The following is an 11,142-nucleotide window of genomic DNA, read 5'->3' as shown; positions in this document are numbered from 1 at the left end:
GTATTTTAGAACACTGAAACTCAACAATAAACTGTGAAGTAAAGAAGATTTGACTCCCTGGATTAGGACAGGTTGGATTTTAAAAGTATTTTTAATCAGAGTGTAAAATATAACTCAGGGATCAAAAAATATAGATGTCAGAATGATGAATAGATTTCCCACCCACAGACATGGCAGACATTACAAACTAATCATGCTACTTTTTTTTTTATGCTAAGTAGAATTTAGGCTCAGATTCATCCTTAAAATAGCATCACTATTACTATTTTTATTTTTTCCATTTAATTTTAGGTTCGGGGAGTACTCAGGTTTTACCTGAGTATATTGCATAATGGTGGGGATTAGGCTTCCAGTGTATCAATCCCCAAAAGAGCAAACATTGTACCCAATTATTCAACCCTCACTCCTTCCCCCTTTTGGAGTCTCCAGTGTCCACTATTTCCGTCTTTATGTCCATCTGTAGCAATTTATAAGTTTCCATGTACAAATATTTGATTTTCTGCTTCTGAGTTATGCTACATATGATAATGGCTTCCAGCTCTACTAATGTTGCTGCAAAAGACATAATTTTATTATTTTTTATGGCTGTTTGTATTTTGAGATGGGGCTATACCATATAAATGCCATATGGCCATAAAAGGTACCATATATATAAATATATATCTCACATTTTTTAATCCAATCAACTGTTGATGGATGCTTACTATGGTTCCATGACTTTGCTGTTGTGAATAGTGCTGTGATAAATATATACTTGTTGTGACATGGAGGTATGTTTTTAATATAATTATTTCTTTTCCTTTGAGTATATACCCAGTAGTGGGATTGCTGGGTCAAGTGGTAGTTCTTTCTGTAATTCATTGAGAAATTTCCGTACTGTTTTCCATAGAGGTTGAACTAATTTACATTTCCACCAACAGTGTATAAGGATTTTGTTTCTTCCACATCCATGCCACCATCTGTTGTTTTTTGACTTTCTATTAATAGCCACTCTAGTGTACAATGATATCTTATTGTGTTTTTATTTGCATCTGTCTGATGATTAGTGATGTTAAACATTTTTTTCATGTGTTTGTTGGCTGCTTGTATGTCTTCTTTGCAGAACTGTCTGTTCATATCCTTTGCTCATTTTTTAATGGGGTTGTTTGTTTTTTTCTTGAGTTCCTTGTAGATGCTGGATATTAGTCTTTTGCTAGAGGCATAATTTGCTAATATTTTCTCACATTCTGTAGGTTGCCTGTTTATTTTGTTGATTATTTCTTTTGCTATGCAGAAGCTTCTTAGTTTAATTAAGTCTCATTTGTCTATTTTTGTTTTTGTTGCATTTGCTTTTGGGGTCTTTGTTATAAATTCTCTTCCTAGGTCAAAGTCCAGAAAAGTTTTTTTCTAAGTTTACATCTAGGATTTTTGAAATCTCAGGTCTTATATTTAAGTCTTTATTCCTAATTTTTGTATGTGGTGAGAGATAGGGGTCCAGTTCATTCTTTTTCATATGGCTAGTCAATTTTCCCAGCACCGTTTATTGAGTAGGGTATTTCCCTATTATTTTTGTCAACGTCATTGAAGATCAGTTGTTGTAGGTATGTGGCTTTATTTTGGGGTTCTCTATTCTGATCCATTGATCTGTGTGTCTATTTTTGTACCAGTGCCATGCTGATTTAGTCAGTATAGCTTTTTATAGTAAATTTTTTTGAGTCAGGTAATGTGATGCCTCTGGCTTTGTTTTCTGTTTTTTTTTTTTGTTGTTGTTGTTAGAATGACTTTGGTTATCTGGGCTCTTTTTTGGTTCCATATGAACTTCAGAATTGTTTTTTCTAATTCTGTGGTGCTGACATAGGTAATCTGATAGAAATTGTGTTGAATTTGTAGATTTCTTTGGGCAATATGGTTATTTTAATGATATGGATTCTTCCAATCTATGAGCATGGGATGTTTTTCCTTTTTTTTTTTTAACATTATAGAGACTCTAATATAGAATTGGATTCCAACAAAACAGTTTTAATAAAATAAGGCACAATGTTTGATACAGCAAAATTCACACAGAGGATTAGTTACTATAAGATCTTTTGTATGTCCTGGGAGAGGGGGAAGAAGGTTGTAGAACTGAAGTAGCCTAAATATTCTTTCTAGAGCATTGAGCATTGCAAGGCAATATACAAATTTGATATCAATGCAATAAATGATAACTTATTGTAAAAATAAAAACTGATGAATCATTTTACTGAATTACACTTATTTTTACCATTAAGTTTTAGTTATCTATTTATATATAGATGTAGATATTCCTAATTCACAAGATTTCAAATACTGAAAATTAAGAAATCAGATCATAGGAAGTGATTTGACCAAAGTAAAAGTCAGTATGTTTTCAATATCCTTCGTTAATACTTTGAAGTCCCAAACTTTATGAAAACTTACAATACTGGTTATTTAAAACTTTTCACCCATTATGTTTTTGTTTCTCACGAATGCAAAGTGGGCTCAGAAATGCAAAAAAAACCTCAACTGCAGGCACACTAATCTTTACATGTTTGTTGTAAAGTGATTGTTTAAGTTAAAATTCTTTCTCAATATCACAACAATTTAAGTTAGTGAAATTAAAAGTTAACATTTTAAGTTAGTGAAAGGATCTCTTAAATGTAAGTGGTAGACATAATTAACCAAATTAGTCATGTTTTTGCAATACTTCAACAATAATGTCAATTTTATCCCCTTATCTCCCAATAGCCAGTACTTACAATAAAACAGTCTTATCCAATTTATTCACAGCCAACGGAAGAAAGTACATTCTGGTGAACGCAGATGTTCTTTCCACCATCGCTTTGTGGTATGACAGTATATAAATAACCTTTATTAAACTAATAGATTTCAATATTTACTGGATTGAATGCTGTTCTTTATAAGAACTATTGAGAAAGACGAATGTTAGGTAAAAGTCTGGTAGCACCCAAATCAATATTACCTTGTGAGTGTTCAATAATATGCAGAGCTCATTAGTGAACTATTTTTTTATATCAATCCTTAGCAAATACAGACCAAGAAGAGAGAGAAAAAGAATGGGAGATAGTTAAATACAAAAGCATTCAAGCATGTCTCCCTTTCAACCTACATTACAAAGAAAACCAGTGCAAAATATGCTAAGCTTTACAATATCTTTTTTTTTTTTTTTTGTAGTTAGCTATTTAATGAGGTTCTTAAGACATTTAGAACACCAATTTGTGAGGATAAATTCCATTCGTCAGGGCAAAAACAGATTGCAGGTAGCCCCGGAGCTGAGGAACAGCTTTGATTTTTGGTAGAATTTGTGAGTCCACAGCTTTCTGATCAATCTTGCGCTGCTCTGTAATCTCGTATTTCTCTTTCTCTGTGTCGAAGATCTCACCTTCCTGGTGTCTGGGCTTCCACAACTTTTTCTTCTTGAAGTAAGCATCAGTAAGATGTTTTGGGATTTTGACATTGCTGATATCGATTTTGGTTGAGGTGGCAATGACAAATTTCTGGTGTGTTCTTCGTAGAGGAACTCGATTGAGGACCAGAGGTCCAGTCACAAGTAACAAGCCACTAGCCAGCTGCTTCAGGAAAACCACCCTCTTGCCCCTGTGGTGTCCAGTGAGGATGATCAGAATGGTCCCCGGGGTAATGCTGGCTCGCAGTTTTCTCACGTGCTGACTGAAGGGTTTTTTGCCGTGGCTCAACAGCTTTTGAGGCACATCTTCAGTAGGATAATATCTAGGCATTTTGCGAAGTTTAACCACCCGGGTACCGCCGTTCTTGTCACCACCAACTGGTTTTGTAAGAGTTGCAAGAACCTTCTCCTTCTTTTTCTTTTCAACCTTGGATTTAGCGGCTGAGTACTCCCTCTTGTATGTGGCCTTTCTGGAATACATGGCAGATCGGGAATACCTGCCAATTCCTCTGACAAGGACAGGGTTGCAGCTGCAATGGGGCTTCCCCTTCTTGGGCTTCTTAGCCTTGAGGTTACCCTTTTTCACCTTGCCACCAGCATCAGCCTTCTTGGCTTCGGGTTTCTTCTCTTTAGTATCTGGCTTCTCAACTTTTTCACCCGCCATCTTGCAAGATGGGAAAGAGGAGCTTTACAATATCTTAATATGATGCTCTAAATATGAACTTTGTTAGAAACTGCTGTCATTCCTTGGTGGCATCAGATAAATTTTTTAAATAATATATAAGAGAACATACCTTTTCAGTGATTTTATTTCAGGGGACCTTGATCCTTATGGCTTTGACATCCTGGGACAGAATCCATGATAGAGAGTCCCTCCCCAGAAGCCCTAGACTCATACACATTAGGCCATTTCTATTTGTATCATCTACAGTTTCTTTCATCAGTGTTTTGTACTTCTTCTTGTAAAGATCTTTCCCCTCCTTTGTTAAATGTATTGCTAGATATTTTATTATTATCCTAATCAAAAGTACTCACATTTAAGATTGCTCCACGTTCAGCATCACAGCATTAATCAGACCAGTGACCCTGGGCCATATGTGATATTTTTATGGCCATTCCATGCATTCTATATAGTAGTTACCACTGCATTCAAGATAAATGTTCAGAAAAGCTCAAAAGGGAATGCTTAAACTGAGGCATTTATCATTTCTGGAAAAGTTCTTAACACAGACTTAGAGCAAGTGAGAAGCATCCTAAAAGAAGGGTATCAATCATTGCACTGGATTTAAAAGTAAAAGCTCAGAGAATTGTTCCACTATATATTCTATATGAAGGCTTGATATCTGTGGAAATTATCTTGTGACTTCAAAGTTAATTACTAGCATTCTTTGGAATAACTGCAATTATGAATACAGTTATGAATAATTTGCATATAGCTGTCATGTTATACATCCCAAATAGCCAAAAACTGAAGCTCTATTTTTTTCTTCGTCATTTGTTTGGTTTCTAAAGTTGCGATATAATATTGAATATTGGGTTTTTAAAAATTCAGTATTCTTAATGTATTTTATTTCATTATCAGTCACTGAAATATTAAATATTAACTGTCACAAATCCTTTGCATTTATAAAGTATATTACTTTGAAGCCTGTATTATATTTCTTCATTCTATTAATTACTTATGAGGTATGTATTGTTTCCATTTTGCAGATTAAAAAATACACACTGAAAAGATAAGCTGTACTCATAAGGGAAAATAATCCTAGACCATTGATAATAGTTTTAATATTATTTTTCCGTTGGAAAAAAGTCATAGACCCAAACAGAGACACAAAAGACAGAGTCTTCAAGATACTAACAAGATTTCTAAAGAAATAAAATAATAACATAAATGAGAGTTGAGAACCACATAAAAAACTCAATCTCATTTACAATTGCCACTGAAAAAATATCGAGAGGAATTCTCAGAATGACACAAAAACTTGGAAATGAAATAACTCACTCTTCAATGACTTTTGGATAAACAAGGAAATTATAGCAATGAGGCGGGGCGCAGTGGCTCAGGCCTGTAATCCCAGAACTTTGGGAGACCAAGGTGGGCGGATCATGAGGTCAGGAGACCGAGATCATCCTGGCTAACAGCCCTGTCTCTCCTAAAAATCCAAAAAGTAGCTGGGCGTGGTGGTAGGCGCCTATAGTCCCAGCTACTCGGGAGGCTGAGAAAGGAGAATGGCATGAACCTGGGAGGCGAAACTTGCAGTGAACCAAGATCGCGCCACTGCACTCCAGCCTGGGCGATGAGCGAGAATCCATCTCAAAAAAAAAAAAAAAAAAAAAAAAGGAAGGAAGTGAATGAAAATGGAGAAATAACATACTGAAATCTCTGGGATACAGAAAAAGCAGTATGAACAGGAAAGTTTATAGTGTTAAATGCCTACATCAGTAAGATAGAAAGTTCTCAAATCAACAACCTATCATCACACCTCAAGGAACTAGAAAAACAAAAACAAAAACAAACTAAACCTAATGCTAGCAGAAGAATATAAATAACAAAGATCAGAACATAGCATTACTATTATTGATCAATGGGAATTGGAAAATAACAGATGAAGCCTAGCTACTCTATAAAATAGTATCTCTGTCTTTTCAAATATACCAATAAGCCATAATTTGCTAACAAAATTATTTCACAAAGATTCTATATATAACTCAGTCTCAAGAAAATCTTTTACACATGTATCATTTCATCTGTATTCTTCATTTTTTCTGGCTAATTCTTAGCTGTGTGCTTTTCCCAGATGTTGTGATATGAGCAGGGATATTAAATATATTTCATAAGAAGATCGATGGTGCTGAATATACCAGCGCAAATCATGCTATCCTGTGTTACATATGATGGCAAGACACACTGACTTCATTTTTACTTTCTTAATTTACTTTTTTGTCATCCAAACCGTATTAACTCAAATCCAATCTTCTTCTTGACCCTACTGTCTTCGGTATTTTTAAATCATATTTTATTGGTTCCTCAGTTTTCCAGGTTTCTATACATTCTCCTTAGTATTGTGGTATGTCTCCTGATTGGTATCTGCACCTGGTCTTGTCTTTTTCTTTTCACGCATAAACTTTAATTAGACTGATTTTAAACACAAATTTCATTGAAGTCATCTCCTGTTCTTAATAGAAAAAGGTCAATTTTTCTCTGCTTAGATTTTCTAGGCCTCCATCATCTGATTTTATTCTCTTCTCTCTTTAATTCTTAATTTAGTATTTCCTACTTTATGTTAATCTCCTCACTCTTTCCAGAAGTTGCTGTGCTCATTTTTAAGTTCATACTATCTACTCTACTTAGGCTGATGTTCTGGGTTCCTCCGATTCAATTCTTTGTTCATATAACTGTTTAAAATTCCATGGAACCTCCATCCAATGATAAAACTACGAATTCTCTGAAATCTAGGAAAATGTGTATGTTTCTTTTATTAAAGATTAAAGAATAAAACACAGTGTTAGAGCATGGCCTTTAGAATCACATAGATGTGGACTCTGGTCTTGGCTTCAATGCTTCCCATCCATGTAAACTTGGACTCTGAAGCAAAGTCCCCTTATTTTTGAACTGATGATGACAGCACTTGCCTTATGTCTTTGTGTTCAATATTAAGTGAGGTTAGCATCAAGGATCTACCACAAAATGTGCCAGAGTTAACCTGCACAAATTATAGCTACTGCGTCTCTCCCATTTATGTTGTTATTCAGTTCAATTAGTGTGAAGTATATATTTTATTTCTTTAGCTATTTAGTTAGTATCTCAAAGGACTCTATCTTTTATGTCTCTGTTTGGGTCTATGACTTTTTTCCAGTGGGAAAAAAAAAATAAAACTACTATCAAAGGGTCTAGGACTATTTTCTCTTATAAGTCTGTGTAAATTTAGCTTCTGCTTTCAGTGTGTGTTTTTTTATCTGTAAAGTGGAAACAATACATACCTCATAAGTTATTAATAGAATTAAGAAATATATTTACATGCAGGCTTCAAAATAATATGTTTTATAAATGCAAAGGATTTGTGACAGTTAATATTTAATATTTTAATGGTTAATAATAATGAAAATAAATATATTAAGAATATTGAATTAAAGGAAAGAGCTCAATATTCAATATTATATCACAACTTTAGAAACCAAACAAATGACAAAGAAAAAATTAGAGCCTCAGTTTTTGGCTATCTGAGATGTATAACATGATAGCTATATGCAAATTATCTATAGTTGTATTCATAATTGCAGTAATACAGAAGAATGTTCATAATTAATTTTGAAGTCACAAGATAATTTCCACAGATATCAAGGCTTCATATAGAATATATAGTGGAACAGCTCTCTGAGCTTTCACTTTTAAATCTAATGCAATGATTGATACCCTTCTTTGAAGATGCTTCTCATCTGCTCTAAGTCTGTGTTAAGAACTTTTTCAGAAATGATAAATGCCTCACTTTAAGCATTCCTTTTTGAGCTTTTCTAATCCTTTATCTTGAATGCAGTGGTAACTACTATATGGAATGCATGGAATGGCCATAAAAAATATCACATATGGCCCAGGGTCTGTTGTCTGATTAATGCTGTGATGTTGAAGGTGGAGCAATCTAAAATTTGAGTACGTTTGATTAGAATAATAACCTTTAAGGCAATCAAAAAGGAAATGGTATGAAGATTCTGCTTTTCTACAAATATTTTTTGAGCTCCTACTGATGTTCATTCCTATTCTACGTGCTGCAGATTCAGTGGTGAAAACCCACAGAGTTCTTACCTTTATGACACTGTTATTCTAGTTAGTGAAATGCAAAACAAACAACTGAATCAAGAAATGGACAATACTGTGTCACGTATTCTGAGAAAAAAGAGGAGAGGAAAGAAGCTGTAGAATGCAGAGGGCAATATATTGGGATGCCCTTCTACAAGGGGCTCTCAGGGAAGGACTCTTGGAGAAGGTGCCATTTGAAAACCATTTGCAGCAAAGTGACGGACCCAGCCATACAAGACTGGAAAACACATTGAAGGCAAAGGAGTCGGATATTTCAAAGTCAACAAGTGAGATTTCAGGATTTTTTGAAGAATGTGCAGTCCTCGGTATAATCTTTCTCCTTGAAATGCATAGTGTGTCTGTTTCCTTTGCTGAACCTGACTACTTTATTGAGAGTGTGGTTATAAAAGAACTGATTTGAGATATATTTTGAGAGTCAGGCCAAAGTCAGATGAGTTGTATCTGGAGTGTGAGGAAAAGAAGGGCTGGGGATGACTCATGGGTTTTTGGTTCTAGCAACTGGATGAATAATAGAACCATTTACCAGATGTTGAGATTAAGGGGCTTCCAGGTAAGTTTAAGATGCTTATTTAATTCTAAATGGAGATGTGGAGTATGCAGTGAAATATGTGGGTCTAGAGAGCACTGAAGACCTTTGGAAACTCTGAAATCTCTAATCTTTTAAGGATAAATGAACTAGATAAATAAATAATGAATTATTAAATAAAATATCTAGACAAATAAATAACTTTTTAAAGTGAAGAAACTTTCATTGCAGTGGTCTGATTTTCAACAGAATTTTCTGGATGATGTCTATTGTCAATTTAGCAGCAACAAGAAGAAGAGCTAGAGGTGTGAGCTATTAAATACAATTGCTTTAAAGTATTGTGCCTGAAGAAGCATGGCTGGAAATACACTCAAAGCTTCTATCAAACATTTTTTAGAAATAATTTACCTTACTTCTGTGGATCCAAATGCTGCATTTGTGTTGTACTTGCCTTTATAACTAAATTGCAGAATATCCTTTTTTAAACCACCTCACATCCTCTAATTTCTTAATTATTTTTGTAATTTAATAATTGGTACTCAAAAAGAAATAGAAAACGGCCCATGTATCAGTCAAGGTTCGATACAAGACAGTAAAAACCACTTTATTTGGTTTGAGCCAAAAGAGATTTAATATGGAAAATTGTATGTCTACACAATTGTGTAAAGGGATGGAGGAGATACAGGCTCTAGGTTGAGCTTAAAGAAATTATCCCGAGAAGAGCTAGTACTTTCTGTGGTCCAGGAGTCATTCTACATGTTTTTACACATATAAATTCTCACTAGGCATTTTTTCCTAGTCACTTACCTACTATCACACAAGTAGTAAACGGCAGAGCTGGCATTTGAACCCAGGCAATGCAACTCCTAAATTCATATTCCTAACCATTGTGCTCTTCTCTTGCTGTAGGTACTGACCTAGCAATAGTAAGTGGTTATTTCTGCCAAGACCAAGGATTTAGAAAATTAGTAAGTAGCTGCCCAAACTGCCGGGTCTATGATCACATCATTTCAACAACTTCCATGCTTGCAAAATGAATGTTCTATGCCTCAAAAACAAAAACGAAAATAAAAACAAAAACAAAACGGGGCCCAGATAGTGGGACTTCTGATACTACAGCCAATAAAAACAGAAACAGCAGAGGTGGAACCTGACTGGACCTCATTTCAATTATTGTAGATGTTAGTTTACTTGGTGAAAGCTTTATCACTTGTGGAAATGTTGAAATAAAATAAAATGGAGATCAGGCCGGAGAGTTCCCCAAGCAGACAAAACCAGGTAGACCACATAATAAAAACTTAGTGTATTTTTTAAAATGTAAGTGAAACTTAAGTTATTTCTTGCAAATGCTTCCGAAATCATAAATGAAGCTTACATTGCCCTCTAGAAATTGTATAAGATAATCAAGTTTAACCAGTCCTCTATCATCTGGAAACCTCTCCTGTAATATCTGTAATAAAGGTTTCAAACTTCCTTATTTTGATTGATAAGCCATCCTGTAACTACTGAGTTAAATTTCTCACCTTTTTTCAGTTTGAGTCTCTTGGGTTGCAATCTGTACTTCCTTTTCTGTGTGACAATAAACTAAAAATTTGTGTAACTTGAACTGATTTTATTTCGATAGAGCCCAAATTGAAGTGTAGTGTGAGCTTCGGCTTTCCATCCTCTTGATTTGTAACTACAGGGGTCATGAATGTGGTGCATGCCAGGGATAATGTTGTGTGGATAAGGTGAGCCTGAAGCTGAGGACAATAGATGGTAATGTTCACAAGCAAAGGGCCAACTTTATGTTTACAAATGAACTACAATTACAAATGGTTCTACATTTTCTGTGATGCCGGAACAATTGATGTGACCTGGGCAGATGACATAATATGCAAAAACTTGTCATCTTCTGAGTACTTCAATAACTAGTTTAGATTCACAGCAAAATTGAAAGATACAGAGATTTCCCATATAGCCCCTGCTCCTGCACAGATATAGAATTTTGATTCTCCCTTTTCTGGTTGTATTATATGTGTATATAAAATAAGTCACTGTTCTTACATGTTGCCCTTTCCTTCTCCTGGAATAATTCTGGCTTCTAATTTATAGCAAACACAAAGATATGTATATGGAAAATGGTCATACAAGTCAAGATCTACTGCATATTCTACATTACAATTTTTTAAAAAGTATAAATCATTATAGAAAATCAAGTAAAGTTAAGACTAAGACTTACTGCTTTAGATTGTATGTATACAGTCTCTCTGGAGTTTTAATCTAAAGGGATATGAACTCTTAGCTTGAAAGTTTAGATCTGGCAGTGGTCTACTGTGCAATTTTAAGCACGTTACTTCTTCCTTTTCTCTCTGAGTCTCAGTTTCCTCAATCGCAGGAGGAGAATAATAACAG

The 11,142-nt window shown here is 34.6% G+C and overlaps 1 pseudogene across 1 annotated transcript; it reads right to left on the bottom strand.

Annotated features, from left to right (window-relative positions):
• Nucleotides 1-3,160: 3,160 nt before the first annotated feature.
• On the bottom strand, nt 3,161-4,088 carry LOC105513377 (annotated as a pseudogene). Its single transcript, XR_001002009.1, has one exon. The product of XR_001002009.1 is annotated as a 60S ribosomal protein L6 pseudogene (transcript).
• Between the last annotated feature and the right edge of the window lie 7,054 nt (nt 4,089-11,142).

This window comes from Colobus angolensis, unplaced genomic scaffold (genome assembly GCF_000951035.1).
Source record: "Colobus angolensis palliatus isolate OR3802 unplaced genomic scaffold, Cang.pa_1.0 Scaffold23, whole genome shotgun sequence".
Taxonomy (NCBI): domain Eukaryota; kingdom Metazoa; phylum Chordata; class Mammalia; order Primates; family Cercopithecidae; genus Colobus; species Colobus angolensis.
This window is presented reverse-complemented; position numbering and strand designations above follow the sequence as displayed.